The 13,289-nt window shown below is 50.7% G+C and overlaps 1 protein-coding gene across 50 annotated transcripts in view; it reads right to left on the bottom strand.

The window, feature by feature from the left end:
• Positions 1 to 10,763: 10,763 nt before the first annotated feature.
• tmem214 (transmembrane protein 214) overlaps positions 10,764 to 13,289 on the bottom strand; it is a 76,156-nt gene continuing 73,630 nt past the window's right edge. For all 50 annotated transcript variants that reach the window (XM_052507972.1, XM_052507980.1, XM_052507985.1 and 47 more), the window contains one exon: positions 10,764 to 13,242. The gene's annotated coding sequence lies outside the window, so the exon portion shown is untranslated. The remainder of the gene's footprint in view (positions 13,243 to 13,289) is intronic.

Below are 13,289 nucleotides of genomic sequence, written 5' to 3'. Positions count from 1 at the left end.
ATGGCCCTTTAAACAGAGGGGTTGGGGAACGCTGTCAGCATGGCCCTTTAAACAGAGGGGTTGGGGAACGCTGTCAGCATGGTCCTTTAAACAGAGGGGTTGGGGAACGCTGTCAGCATGGCCATTACCCTTTAAACAGAGGGGTTGGGGAATGCTGTCAGCATGGTCCTTTAAACAGAGGGGTTGGGGAACGCTGTCAGCATGGCCCTTTAAACAGAGGGGTTGGGGAACGCTGTCAGCATGGTCCTTTAAACAGAGGGGTTGGGGAACGCTGTCAGCATGGTCCTTTAAACAGAGGGGTTGGGGAACGCTGTCAGCATGGTCCTTTAAACAGAGGGGTTGGGGAACGCTGTCAGCATGGCCTTTAAACAGAGGGGTTGGGAAACGCTGTCAGCATGGTCCTTTAAACAGAGGGGTTGGGGAACGCTGTCAGCATGGTCCTTTAAACAGAGGGGTTGGGGAACGCTGTCAGCATGGTCCTTTAAACAGAGGGGTTGGGGAACGCTGTCAGCATGGCCCTTTAAACAGAGGGGTTGGGGAACGCTGTCAGCATGGTCCTTTAAACAGAGGGGTTGGGGAACTTTAAACAGAGGGGTTGGGGAACGCTGTCAGCATGGTCCTTTAAACAGAGGGGTTGGGGAACGCTGTCAGCATTTAAACAGAGGGGTTGGGGAACGCTGTCAGCATGGTCCTTTAAACAGAGGGGTTGGGGAACGCTGTCAGCATGGTCCTTTAAACAGAGGGGTTGGGGAACGCTGTCAGCATGGTCCTTTAAACAGAGGGGTTGGGGAACGCTGTCAGCATGGCCCTTTAAACAGAGGGGTTGGGGAACGCTGTCAGCATGGTCCTTTAAACAGAGGGGTTGGGGAACGCTGTCAGCATGGTCCTTTAAACAGAGGGGTTGGGGAACGCTGTCAGCATGGTCCTTTAAACAGAGGGGTTGGGGAACGCTGTCAGCATGGTCCTTTAAACAGAGGGGTTGGGGAACGCTGTCAGCATGGCCCTTTAAACAGAGGGGTTGGGGAACGCTGTCAGCATGGCCCTTTAAACAGAGGGGTTGGGGAACGCTGTCAGCATGGTCCTTTAAACAGAGGGGTTGGGGAACGCTGTCAGCATGGTCCTTTAAACAGAGGGGTTGGGGAACGCTGTCAGCATGGCCCTTTAAACAGAGGGGTCCCTTTAAACAGAGGGGTTGGGGAACGCTGTCAGCATGGTCCTTTAAACAGAGGGGGTTGGGGAACGCTGTCAGCATGGTCCTTTAAACAGAGGGGTTGGGGAACGCTGTCAGCATGGTCCTTTAAACAGAGGGGTTGGGGAACGCTGTCAGCATGGTCCTTTAAACAGAGGGGTTGGGGAACGCTGTCAGCATGGTCCTTTAAACAGAGGGGTTGGGGAACGCTGTCAGCATGGCCTTTAAACAGAGGGGTTGGGGAACGCTGTCAGCATGGTCCTTTAAACAGAGGGGTTGGGGAACGCTGTCAGCATGGTCCTTTAAACAGAGGGGTTGGGGAACGCTGTCAGCATGGGCACTGCGCCGTAAAGGGAGGGGTTGGGGAACGCTGTCAGCATGGCCCTTTAAACAGAGGGGTTGGGGAACGCTGTCAGCATGGCCCTTTAAACAGAGGGGTTGGGGAACGCTGTCAGCATGGTCCTTTAAACAGAGGGGTTGGGGAACGCTGTCAGCATGGTCCTTTAAACAGAGGGGTTGGGGAACGCTGTCAGCATGGCCCTTTAAACAGAGGGGTTGGGGAACGCTGTCAGCATGGTCCTTTAAACAGAGGGGTTGGGGAACGCTGTCAGCATGGTCCTTTAAACAGAGGGGTTGGGGAACGCTGTCAGCATGGTCCTTTAAACAGAGGGGTTGGGGAACGCTGTCAGCATGGTCCTTTAAACAGAGGGGTTGGGGAACGCTGTCAGCATGGTCCTTTAAACAGAGGGGTTGGGGAACGCTGTCAGCATGGTCCTTTAAACAGAGGGGTTGGGGAACGCTGTCAGCATGGCCAAACAGAGGGGTTTAAACAGAGGGGTTGGGGAACGCTGTCAGCATGGTCCTTTAAACAGAGGGGTTGGGGAACGCTGTCAGCATGGCCCTTTAAACAGAGGGGTTGGGGAACGCTGTCAGCATGGTCCTTTAAACAGAGGGGTTGGGGAACGCTGTCAGCATGGCCCTTTAAACAGAGGGGTTGGGGAACGCTGTCAGCATGGTCCTTTAAACAGAGGGGTTGGGGAACGCTGTCAGCATGGTCCTTTAAACAGAGGGGTTGGGGAACGCTGTCAGCATGGTCCTTTAAACAGAGGGGTTGGGGAACGCTGTCAGCATGGTCCTTTAAACAGAGGGGTTGGGGAACGCTGTCAGCATGGCCCTTTAAACAGAGGGGTTGGGGAACGCTGTCAGCATGGCCCTTTAAACAGAGGGGTTGGGGAACGCTGTCAGCATGGTCCTTTAAACAGAGGGGTTGGGGAACGCTGTCAGCATGGTCCTTTAAACAGAGGGGTTGGGGAACGCTGTCAGCATGGCCTCAGAGGGGTGGGGGAACCCAGCATGGTCCTTTAAACAGAGGGGTTGGGGAACGCTGTCAGCATGGCCCTTTAAACAGAGGGGTTGGGGAACGCTGTCAGCATGGTCCTTTAAACAGAGGGGTTGGGGAACGCTGTCAGCATGGCCCTTTAAACAGAGGGGTGGGGAAACAGAGGGGTTGGGGAACGCTGTCAGCATGGCCCTTTAAACAGAGGGGTTGGGGAACGCTGTCAGCATGGTCCTTTAAACAGAGGGGTTGGGGAACGCTGTCAGCATGGCCCCTTTAAACAGAGGGGTTGGGGCATGGTCCTTTACGCTGTCAGCATGGTCCCTTTAAACAGAGGGGTTGGGGAACGCTGTCAGCATGGCCCTTTAAACAGAGGGGTTGGGGAACGCTGTCAGCATGGTCCTTTAAACAGAGGGGTTGGGGAACGCTGTCAGCATGGCCCTTTAAACAGAGGGGTTGGGGAACGCTGTCAGCATGGTCCTTTAAACAGAGGGGTTGGGGAACGCTGTCAGCATGGCCCTTTAAACAGAGGGGTTGGGGAACGCTGTCAGCATGGCCCTTTAAACAGAGGGGTTGGGGAACGCTGTCAGCATGGTCCTTTAAACAGAGGGGTTGGGGAACGCTGTCAGCATGGCCTCTGTCCTTTAAACAGAGGGGTTGGGGAACGCTGTCAGCATGGCCCTTTAAACAGAGGGGTTTAAACAGAGGGGTTGGGGAACGCTGTCAGCATGGCACTGGCCCTTTAAACAGAGGGGTTGGGGAACGCTGTCAGCATGGCCCTTTAAACAGAGGGGTTGGGGAACGCTGTCAGCATGGCCCTTTAAACAGAGGGGTTGGGGAACGCTGTCAGCATGGCCCTTTAAACAGAGGGGTTGGGGAACGCTGTCAGCATGGTCCTTTAAACAGAGGGGTTGGGGAACGCTGTCAGCATGGCCCTTTAAACAGAGGGGTTGGGGAACGCTGTCAGCATGGTCCTTTAAACAGAGGGGTCGCTGTCAGCATGGCCCTTTAAACAGAGGGGTTGGGGAACGCTGTCAGCATGGTCCTTTAAACAGAGGGGTTGGGGAACGCTGTCAGCATGGTCCTTTAAACAGAGGGGTTGGGGAACGCTGTCAGCATGGCCAAACAGAGGGGTTGGGGAACGCTTTTCCTTTAAACAGAGGGGTTGGGGAACGCTGTCAGCATGGCCCTTTAAACAGAGGGGTTGGGGAACGCTGTCAGCATGGCCCTTTAAACAGAGGGGTTGGGGAACGCTGTCAGCATGGCCCTTTAAACAGAGGGGTTGGGGAACGCTGTCAGCATGGCCACTTCCCTTTAAACAGAGGGGTTGGGGAACGCTGTCAGCATGGTCCTTTAAACAGAGGGGTTGGGGAACGCTGTCAGCATGGTCCTTTAAACAGAGGGGTTGGGGAACGCTGTCAGCATGGCCCTTTAAACAGAGGGGTTGGGGAACGCTGTCAGCATGGCCCTTTAAACAGAGGGGTTGGGGAACGCTGTCAGCATGGTCCTTTAAACAGAGGGGTTGGGGAACGCTGTCAGCATGGTCCTTTAAACAGAGGGGTTGGGGAACGCTGTCAGCATGGTCCTTTAAACAGAGGGGTTGGGGAACGCTGTCAGCATGGCCCTTTAAACAGAGGGGTTGGGGAACGCTGTCAGCATGGCCCTTTAAACAGAGGGGTTGGGGAACGCTGTCAGCATGGTCCTTTAAACAGAGGGGTTGGGGAACGCTGTCAGCATGGTCCTTTAAACAGAGGGGTTGGGGAACGCTGTCAGCATGGTCCTTTAAACAGAGGGGTTGGGGAACGCTGTCAGCATGGCCCTTTAAACAGAGGGGTTGGGGAACGCTGTCAGCATGGTCCTTAAACAGAGGGGTTGGGGAACGCTGTCAGCATGGTCCTTTAAACAGAGGGGTTGGGGAACGCTGCCAGCATGGTCCCTTTAAACAGAGGGGTTGGGGAACGCTGTCAGCATGGTCCTTTAAACAGAGGGGTTGGGGAACGCTGTCAGCATGGTCCTTTAAACAGAGGGGTTGGGGAACGCTGTCAGCATGGTCCTTTAAACAGAGGGGTTGGGGAACGCTGTCAGCATGGCCCAGAGGGGTTTTAAACAGAGGGGTTGGGGAACGCTGTCAGCATGGCCCTTTAAACAGAGGGGTTGGGGAACGCTGTCAGCATGGTCCTTTAAACAGAGGGGTTGGGGAACGCTGTCAGCATGGTCCTTTAAACAGAGGGGTTGGGGAACGCTGTCAGCATGGCCTTTAAACAGAGGGGTTGGGGAACGCTGTCAGCATGGCCCTTTAAACAGAGGGGTTGGGGAACGCTGTCAGCATGGCCCTTTAAACAGAGGGGGAACGCTGGGGAACGCTGTCAGCATGGTCCTTTAAACAGAGGGGTTGGGGAACGCTGTCAGCATGGCCCTTTAAACAGAGGGGTTGGGGAACGCTGTCAGCATGGCCCTTTAAACAGAGGGGTTGGGGAACGCTGTCAGCATGGTCCTTTAAACAGAGGGGTTGGGGAACGCTGTCAGCATGGTCCTTTAAACAGAGGGGTTGGGGAACGCTGTCAGCATGGTCCCTTTAAACAGAGGGGTTGGGGAACGCTGTCAACGCTGTCAGCATGGTCCTTTAAACAGAGGGGTTGGGGAACGCTGTCAGCATGGCCTTTAAACAGAGGGGTTGGGGAACGCTGTCAGCATGGTCCTTTAAACAGAGGGGTTGGGGAACGCTGTCAGCATGGCCCTTTAAACAGAGGGGTTGGGGAACGCTGTCAGCATGGTTGGGGAACCTGTCAGCATGGCCCTTTAAACAGAGGGGTTGGGGAACGCTGTCAGCATGGTCCTTTAAACAGAGGGGTTGGGGAACGCTGTCAGCATGGCCCTTTAAACAGAGGGGTTGGGGAACGCTGTCAGCATGGTCCTTTAAACAGAGGGGTTGGGGAACGCTGTCAGCATGGTCCTTTAAACAGAGGGGTTGGGGAACGCTGTCAGCATGGTCCTTTAAACAGAGGGGTTGGGGAACGCTGTCAGCATGGCCCTTTTAAACAGAGGGGTTGGGGAACGCTGTCAGCATGGCCCTTTAAACAGAGGGGTTGGGGAACGCTGTCAGCATGGCCCTTTAAACAGAGGGGTTGGGGAACGCTGTCAGCATGGCCCTTTAAACAGAGGGGTTGGGGAACGCTGTCAGCATGGTCCTTTAAACAGAGGGGTTGGGGAACGCTGTCAGCATGGCCCTTTAAACAGAGGGGTTGGGGAACGCTGTCAGCATGGTCCTTTAAACAGAGGGGTTGGGGAACGCTGTCAGCATGGCCCTTTAAACAGAGGGGTTGGGGAACGCTGTCAGCATGGCCCTTTAAACAGAGGGGTTGGGGAACGCTGTCAGCATGGCCCTTTAAACAGAGGGGTTGGGGAACGCTGTCAGCATGGCCCTTTAAACAGAGGGGTTGGGGAACGCTGTCAGCATGGCCCTTTAAACAGAGGGGTTGGGGAACGCTGTCAGCATGGCCCTTTAAACAGAGGGGTTGGGGAACGCTGTCAGCATGGCCCTTTAAACAGAGGGGTTGGGGAACGCTGTCAGCATGGCCCTTTAAACAGAGGGGTTGGGGAACGCTGTCAGCATGGTCCTTTAAACAGAGGGGTTGGGGTTGGGAACGCTGTCAGCATGGCCCTTTAAACAGAGGGGTTGGGGAACGCTGTCAGCATGGTCCTTTAAACAGAGGGGTTGGGGAACGCTGTCAGCATGGCCCCCTTTAAACAGAGGGGTTGGGGAACGCTGTCAGCATGGTCCTTTAAACAGAGGGGTTGGGGAACGCTGTCAGCAGCATGGCCTCTGTCCTTTAAACAGAGGGGTTGGGGAACGCTGTCAGCATGGCCCTTTAAACAGAGGGGTTGGGGAACGCTGTCAGCATGGCCCTTTACACAATCTTGTCTTTGATAAATTATTTTGCAAATGAGAGTTTAAGTAAAGCTAATAAATGGAATATAAAAACATTTAGCCTTTCCAATTGAATAAGAATATAAACTGTATATTCATTCACACAGACCTTTGTGAACCCTTGGATGTACAGTGAGGTAACAAAATGTGAAATCTGTCAACTATCTATCAAACAGAGGTCCTACAGGCCCTAGTTTCTACCTTCTTAACAACACTATCAACAAGGGGAACGCTGTCAGCAGGTCCTACAGGCCCTAGTTTCTACCTTAACAGCACTATCAACAAGACAGGTCCTACAGGCCCTAGTTTCTACCTTAACAACACTATCAACAAGGCAGGTCCTACAGGTCCTAGTTTCTACCTTAACAACACTATCAACAAGGCAGGTCCTACAGGCCCTAGTTTCTACCTTCTTAACAGCACTATCAACAAGGCAACGCTCCTACAGGCCCTAGTTTCTACCTTCTTAACAGCACTATCAACAAGGCAGGTCCTACAGGTCCTAGTTTCTACCTTCTTAACAGCACTATCAACAAGGCAGGTCCACAGGCCCTGTTTCTACCTTCTTAACAGCACTATCAACAGGCAGGTCCTGTCACAGGTCCTAGTTTCTACCTTCTTAACAACACTATCAACAAGGCAGGTCCTACAGGCCCTAGTTTCTACCTTCTTAACAACACTATCAACAAGGCAGGTCCTACAGGCCCTAGTTTCTACCTTCTTAACAACACTATCAACAAGGCAGGTCCTACAGGCCCTAAAAATTCTACCTTCTTAACAGCACTATCAACAAGGCGGTCCTACAGGCCCTAGTTTCTACCTTCTTAACAGCACTATCAACAAGGCAGGTCCTACAGGCCCTAGTTTCTACCTTCTTAACAGCACTATCAACAAGGCAGGTCCTACAGGGGAACACAAATTCTACCTTCTTAAAAGCACTATCAACAAGGCAGGTCCTACAGGCCCTAGTTTCTACCTTCTTAACAGCACTATCAGGACAAGGCAGGTCCTAATAAGGTCCTAGTTTCTACCTTCTTAACAACACTATCAACAAGGGGATCCTAATAAACCCCAGTTTCTACCTTCTTAACAACACTATCAACAAGGGGTCCTACAGGCCCTAGTTTCTACCTTCTTAACAACACTATCAACAAGGCAGGTCCTACAGGCCCCAGTTTCTACCTTCTTAACAGCACTATCAACAAGGCAGGTCCTACAGGCCCTAGTTTCTACCTTCTTAACAGCCCAGAGGCCCCAGTTGGCAGGAACTAATGGGGATCCATAATAAACCTATCAACAAGGCAGGTCCTACAGGTCCTAGTTTCTACCTTCTTAACAAACTATCAACAAGTCAATCTCTCCTGGCTCAAAGTGGAGGAGAGAATGACTTCATCGCTACTTGTATTTATGAGAAGTGTTGACATGCTGAATGCACAGTGCTGTCTGTTTAAACTACTGGCACACAGCTTGGACACCATGTATACCCCACAAGACATGCCACCAGAGGTCTCTTCACAGTCCCCAAGTCCAGAACAGACTATGGGAGGTGCACAGCCCTACATGGAACTCTATTCCACATCAGGTAACTGATGAAAGACAAAAATACACCTTATGGAACAGCAGGGACTGCTGAAGCAACACAAACAGGCACATGGATGTTGTATTGTAAATGTGTGATAGTGGAGTAGTGGCCTGAGGGAACACAAATGTAGTCGGGAAAGTGTTATTTAATGTAGCAAGTAATTTTTATATTGTAACTGCTGCCTTGGCAGGAACTAATGGGGATCCATAATAAACCCCAGGAAGAGTAGCTGCTGTCTTGGGAGGAACTAATGGGGATCCATAATAAACCCCAGGAAGAGTAGCTGCTGCCTTGGCAGGAACTAATGGGGATCCATAATAAACCCCAGGAAGAGTAGCTGCTGTCTTGGGAGGAACTAATGGGGATCCATAATAAACCCCAGGAAGAGTAGCTGCTGCCTTGGCAGGAACTAATGGGGATCCATAATAAACCCCAGGAAGAGTAGCTGCTGTCTTGGGAGGAACTAATGGGGATCCATAATAAACCCCAGGAAGAGTAGCTGCTACCTTGGTAGGAACTAATGGGGATCCATAATAAACCCCAGGAAGAGTAGCTGCTGCCTTGGCAGGAACTAATGGGGATCCATAATAAACCCCAGGAAGAGTAGCTGCTGTCTTGGGAGGAACTAATGGGGATCCATAATAAACCCCAGGAAGAGTAGCTGCTGCCTTGACAGGAACTAATGGGGATCCATAATAAACCCCAGGAAGAGTAGCTGCTGTCTTGGGAGGAACTAATGGGGATCCATAATAAACCCCAGGAAGAGTAGCTGCTACCTTGGTAGGAACTAATGGGGATCCATAATAAACCCCAGGAAGAGTAGCTGCTGCCTTGGCAGGAACTAATGGGGATCCATAATAAACCCCAGGAAGAGTAGCTGCTGCCTTGACAGGAACTAATAGGGATCCATAATAAACCCCAGGAAGAGTAGCTGCTGCCTTGGCAGGAACTAATGGGGATCCATAATAAATCCCAGGAAGAGTAGCTGCTCCCTTGGCAGGAACTAATGGGGATCCATAATAAACCCCAGGAAGAGTAGCTGTTGCCTTGGCAGGAACTAATGGGGATCCATAATAAACCCCAGGAAGAGTAGCTGCTGCCTTGACAGGAACTAATGGGGATCCATAATAAACCCCAGGAAGAGTAGCTGCTGCCTTGACAGGAACTAATGGGGATCCATAATAAACCCCAGGAAGAGTAGCTGCTGTCTTGGGAGGAACTAATGGGGATCCATAATAAACCCCAGGAAGAGTAGCTGCTACCTTGGCAGGAACTAATGGGGATCCATAATAAACCCCAGGAAGAGTAGCTGCTGCCTTGACAGGAACTAATAGGGATCCATAATAAACCCCAGGAAGAGTAGCTGCTGCCTTGGCAGGAACTAATGGGGATCCATAATAAATCCCAGGAAGAGTAGCTGCTCCCTTGGCAGGAACTAATGGGGATCCATAATAAACCCCAGGAAGAGTAGCTGTTGCCTTGGCAGGAACTAATGGGGATCCATAATAAATCCCAGGAAGAGTAGCTGCTGCCTTGGCAGGAACTAATGGGGATCCATAATAAACCCCAGGAAGAGTAGCTGCTGCCTTGACAGGAACTAATGGGGATCCATAATAAACCCCAGGAAGAGTAGCTGCTGCCTTGACAGGAACTAATGGGGATCCATAATAAACCCCAGGAAGAGTAGCTGCTGTCTTGGCAGGAACTAATGGGGATCCATAATAAACCCCAGGAAGAGTAGCTGCTGTCTTGGTAGGAACTAATGGGGATCCATAATAAACCCCAGGAAGAGTAGCTGCTGTCTTGGTAGGAACTAATGGGGATCCATAATAAACCCCAGGAAGAGTAGCTGCTGCCTTGGCAGGAACTAATGGAGATCCATAATAAACCCCAGGAAGAGTAGCTGCTGTCTTGGCAGGAACTAATGGGGATCCATAATAAACCCCAGGAAGAGTAGCTGCTGCCTTGGCAGGAACTAATGGGGATCCATAATAAACCCCAGGAAGAGTAGCTGCTGCCTTGACAGGAACTAATGGGGATCCATAATAAACCCCAGGAAGAGTAGCTGCTGTCTTGGCAGGAACTAATGGGGATCCATAATAAACCCCAGGAAGAGTAGCTGCTGCCTGGGCAGGAACTAATGGGGATCCATAATAAACCCCAGGAAGAGTAGCTGCTGCCTTGGCAGGAACTAATGGGGATTCATAATAAACCCCAGGAAGAGTAGCTGCTGCCTTGGCAGGAACTAATGGGGATCCATAATAAACCCCAGGAAGAGTAGCTGCTGCCTTGACAGGAACTAATGGGGATCCATAATAAACCCCAGGAAGAGTAGCTGTTGCCTTGGCAGGAACTAATGGGGATCCATAATAAACCCCAGGAAGAGTAGCTGCTGCCTTGGCAGGAACTAATGGGGATCCATAATAAATACAAACACTACATCCACCAAACGGGAGCGAACGTACCTCAAAGACTGTTAAAGGTTTTGGGATGAATGTTTCATTCAGTACAAGAGAACCTAACAAAACCCCAGACTCATTGCAGAGAATCAACTGACATCTGTGGGCGTTGCGTAGAGATTGGCTGGAGCAATGAGTAGCCAGCCAATCATAACCAAGCATGTCAAAACATTAAACAGACCACTACAAATTGTCCTCATCTTATATGAGCATTTTCACAAGGGTAATTCTACACGATCGTTCTTCAGTTCTCACACACTGACACAGAATGGGGCTGGAGTCTTTATTAGAAATCATTTACATATGTATAAAGTAACGAATTAACAACAAAACCCCTGACATAAATCAGTCGTAACAGGGAGAAAAGGGAGGGGGGTTTAGGACAGAGGTCAATCATCAGCCCAACGCACAGAACATCATCAGCCCAACGCACAGAACATCATCAGCCCAACACACAGAACATCATCACCCCAACACACAGAACATCATCAGCCTTCAAGTAAACAGAGCGAAGCAGCAGTAGTCCAGTCTCAGTGTTTATTAGCTCAGTGGGTTAGCACTGTCAGGGGAGGAGGAGAGAGACAAGAGAGAGACCGAGGAGAGAGACAAGAGAGAGACCAAGGAGAGAGACAAGAGAGAGACCAAGGAGAGAGACAAGAGAGAGACCAAGGAGAGAGACAAGAGAGAGACCAAGGAGAGAGACCGAGGACAGAGACAAGAGAGAGACAAGGGAGAGACCGAGGAGAGAGACAAGAGAGAGACCGAGGAGAGAGACGAGAGAGAGACCGAGGAGAGAGACGAGAGAGAGACCGAGGAGAGAGACCGAGGAGAGAGACAAGAGAGAGACCGAGGAGAGAGACAAGAGAGAGACCGAGGAGAGAGACAAGAGAGAGACCGAGGAGAGAGACAAGAGAGAGACCGAGGAGAGAGACCGAGAAGAGAGACAAGAGAGAGACAGAGTTTGATTTCAGGAGCAAGACACCCTCCCCCTAACAGAGCTCCTGTATTTATAAACATGAATAACCAGTTTATGACCCGAATACAGCGCTAATAACCCTTCCTCTAATAAACAATAACACTTTATAAATCAGTCTTTATAGAAAAGAGAGGAATGGGATCTCAGAGAGAGGAAGGGGAGGGGATCCCAGAGAGAGGAAGGGGAGGGGGATCTCAGAGAGAGGAAGGGGAGGGGATCTCAGAGAGAGGAAGGGGAGGGGATCTCAGAGAGAGGAAGGGGAGGGGATCTCAGAGAGAGGAAGGGGAGGGGATCCCAGAGGAGGAAGGGGATCTCAGAGAGAGGAAGGGGAGGGGATCTCAGAGAGAGGAAGGGAGGGGATCTCAGAGAGAGGAAGGGGAGGGGATCTCAGAGAGAGGAAGGGGAGGGGATCTCAGAGAGAGGAAGGGGAGGGGATCCCAGAGAGAGGAAGGGGAGGGGATCCCAGAGAGAGGAAGGGGAGGGGATCCCAGAGAGAGGAAGGGGAGGGGATCCCAGAGAGAGATTGACATGTTGGTAGAAATATTTACAACAAGCTGGAGACGGACAGAGAGGATGAGGGGGAGATAGAGGAGAACAGACAGAGGATCTGAGACATGGCTGAGAGAGAGATAGAGGAGAACAGACAGAGGATCTGAGACACGGCTGAGAGAGATAGATCTGTTTGTTCTCCTCTGAGACATGGCTGAGAGAGAGATAGATCTGTTTGTTCTCTGAGACATGGCTGAGAGAGAGATAGATCTGTTTGTTCTCCTCTGAGACACGGCTGAGAGAGAGATAGAGGAGAACAGACAGAGGGATCTGAGACACGGCTGAGAGAGATAGATCTGTTTGTTCTCCTCTGAGACACGGCTGAGAGAGAGATAGATCTGTTTGTTCTCCTCTGAGACATGGCTGAGAGAGAGATAGATCTGTTTGTTCTCCTCTGAGACATGGCTGAGAGAGAGATAGATCTGTTTGTGTCTGTAAAATGTATTATGCAAGAAATGGCGGTGGAAATGACTTACTATGCAAATACTGATATAATAACCAACATATGGAAGTAAAGTTGGAGTCGCGTGATATGAGGTGTGGTCCTCCCACTTCGACTCAGGAAACCATGCCGTTTATGAGGCTACACATGAAATAAGTTACGATGAACTTCACAGGGTGGTGAAAGTGCACTGGGATCTTGATGCTCCTTTACAATAGAAGTGGTGACATGGTGATCGATGCTTGACTGTTGTTTGACGATTACCTCTCTTATCCATAATGTCCTCAGGTAGACTAGTCTACCAGCTCTCTCTTATCCATAATAATGTCCTCAGGTAGACTAGCCTACCAGCTCTCTCTTATCCATAATGTCCTCGTGTAGACTAGCCTACCAGCTCTCTCTTATCCATAATAATGTCCTCGTGTAGACTAGCCTACCAGCTCTCTCTCTTATCCATAATAATGTCCTCGTGTAGACTAGCCTACCAGCTCTCTCTCTTATCCATAATAATGTCCTCGTGTAGACTAGCCTACCAGCTCTCTCTCTTATCCATAATAATGTCCTCATGTAGACTAGCCTACCAGCTCTCTCTCTTATCCATAATAATGTCCTCAGTGTAGACTAGCCTACCAGCTCTCTCTCTTATCCATAATGTCCTCGTGTAGACTAGCCTACCAGGTCTCTCTCTTATCCATAATAATGAGCCTACCTCTCTGCCAGCTGTTGGCTAGAGACTGTTGTTTATTTCACCTAGCTAGTGACAGACTGTTGTTTATTTCACCTAGCTAGTGACAGACTGTTGGTTATTTCACCTAGCTAGTGACAGAC

The sequence above is a fragment of the Oncorhynchus keta genome, unplaced genomic scaffold (assembly GCF_023373465.1).
Source record: "Oncorhynchus keta strain PuntledgeMale-10-30-2019 unplaced genomic scaffold, Oket_V2 Un_contig_3299_pilon_pilon, whole genome shotgun sequence".
Taxonomy (NCBI): Eukaryota; Metazoa; Chordata; class Actinopteri; order Salmoniformes; family Salmonidae; genus Oncorhynchus; species Oncorhynchus keta.
This window is presented reverse-complemented; position numbering and strand designations above follow the sequence as displayed.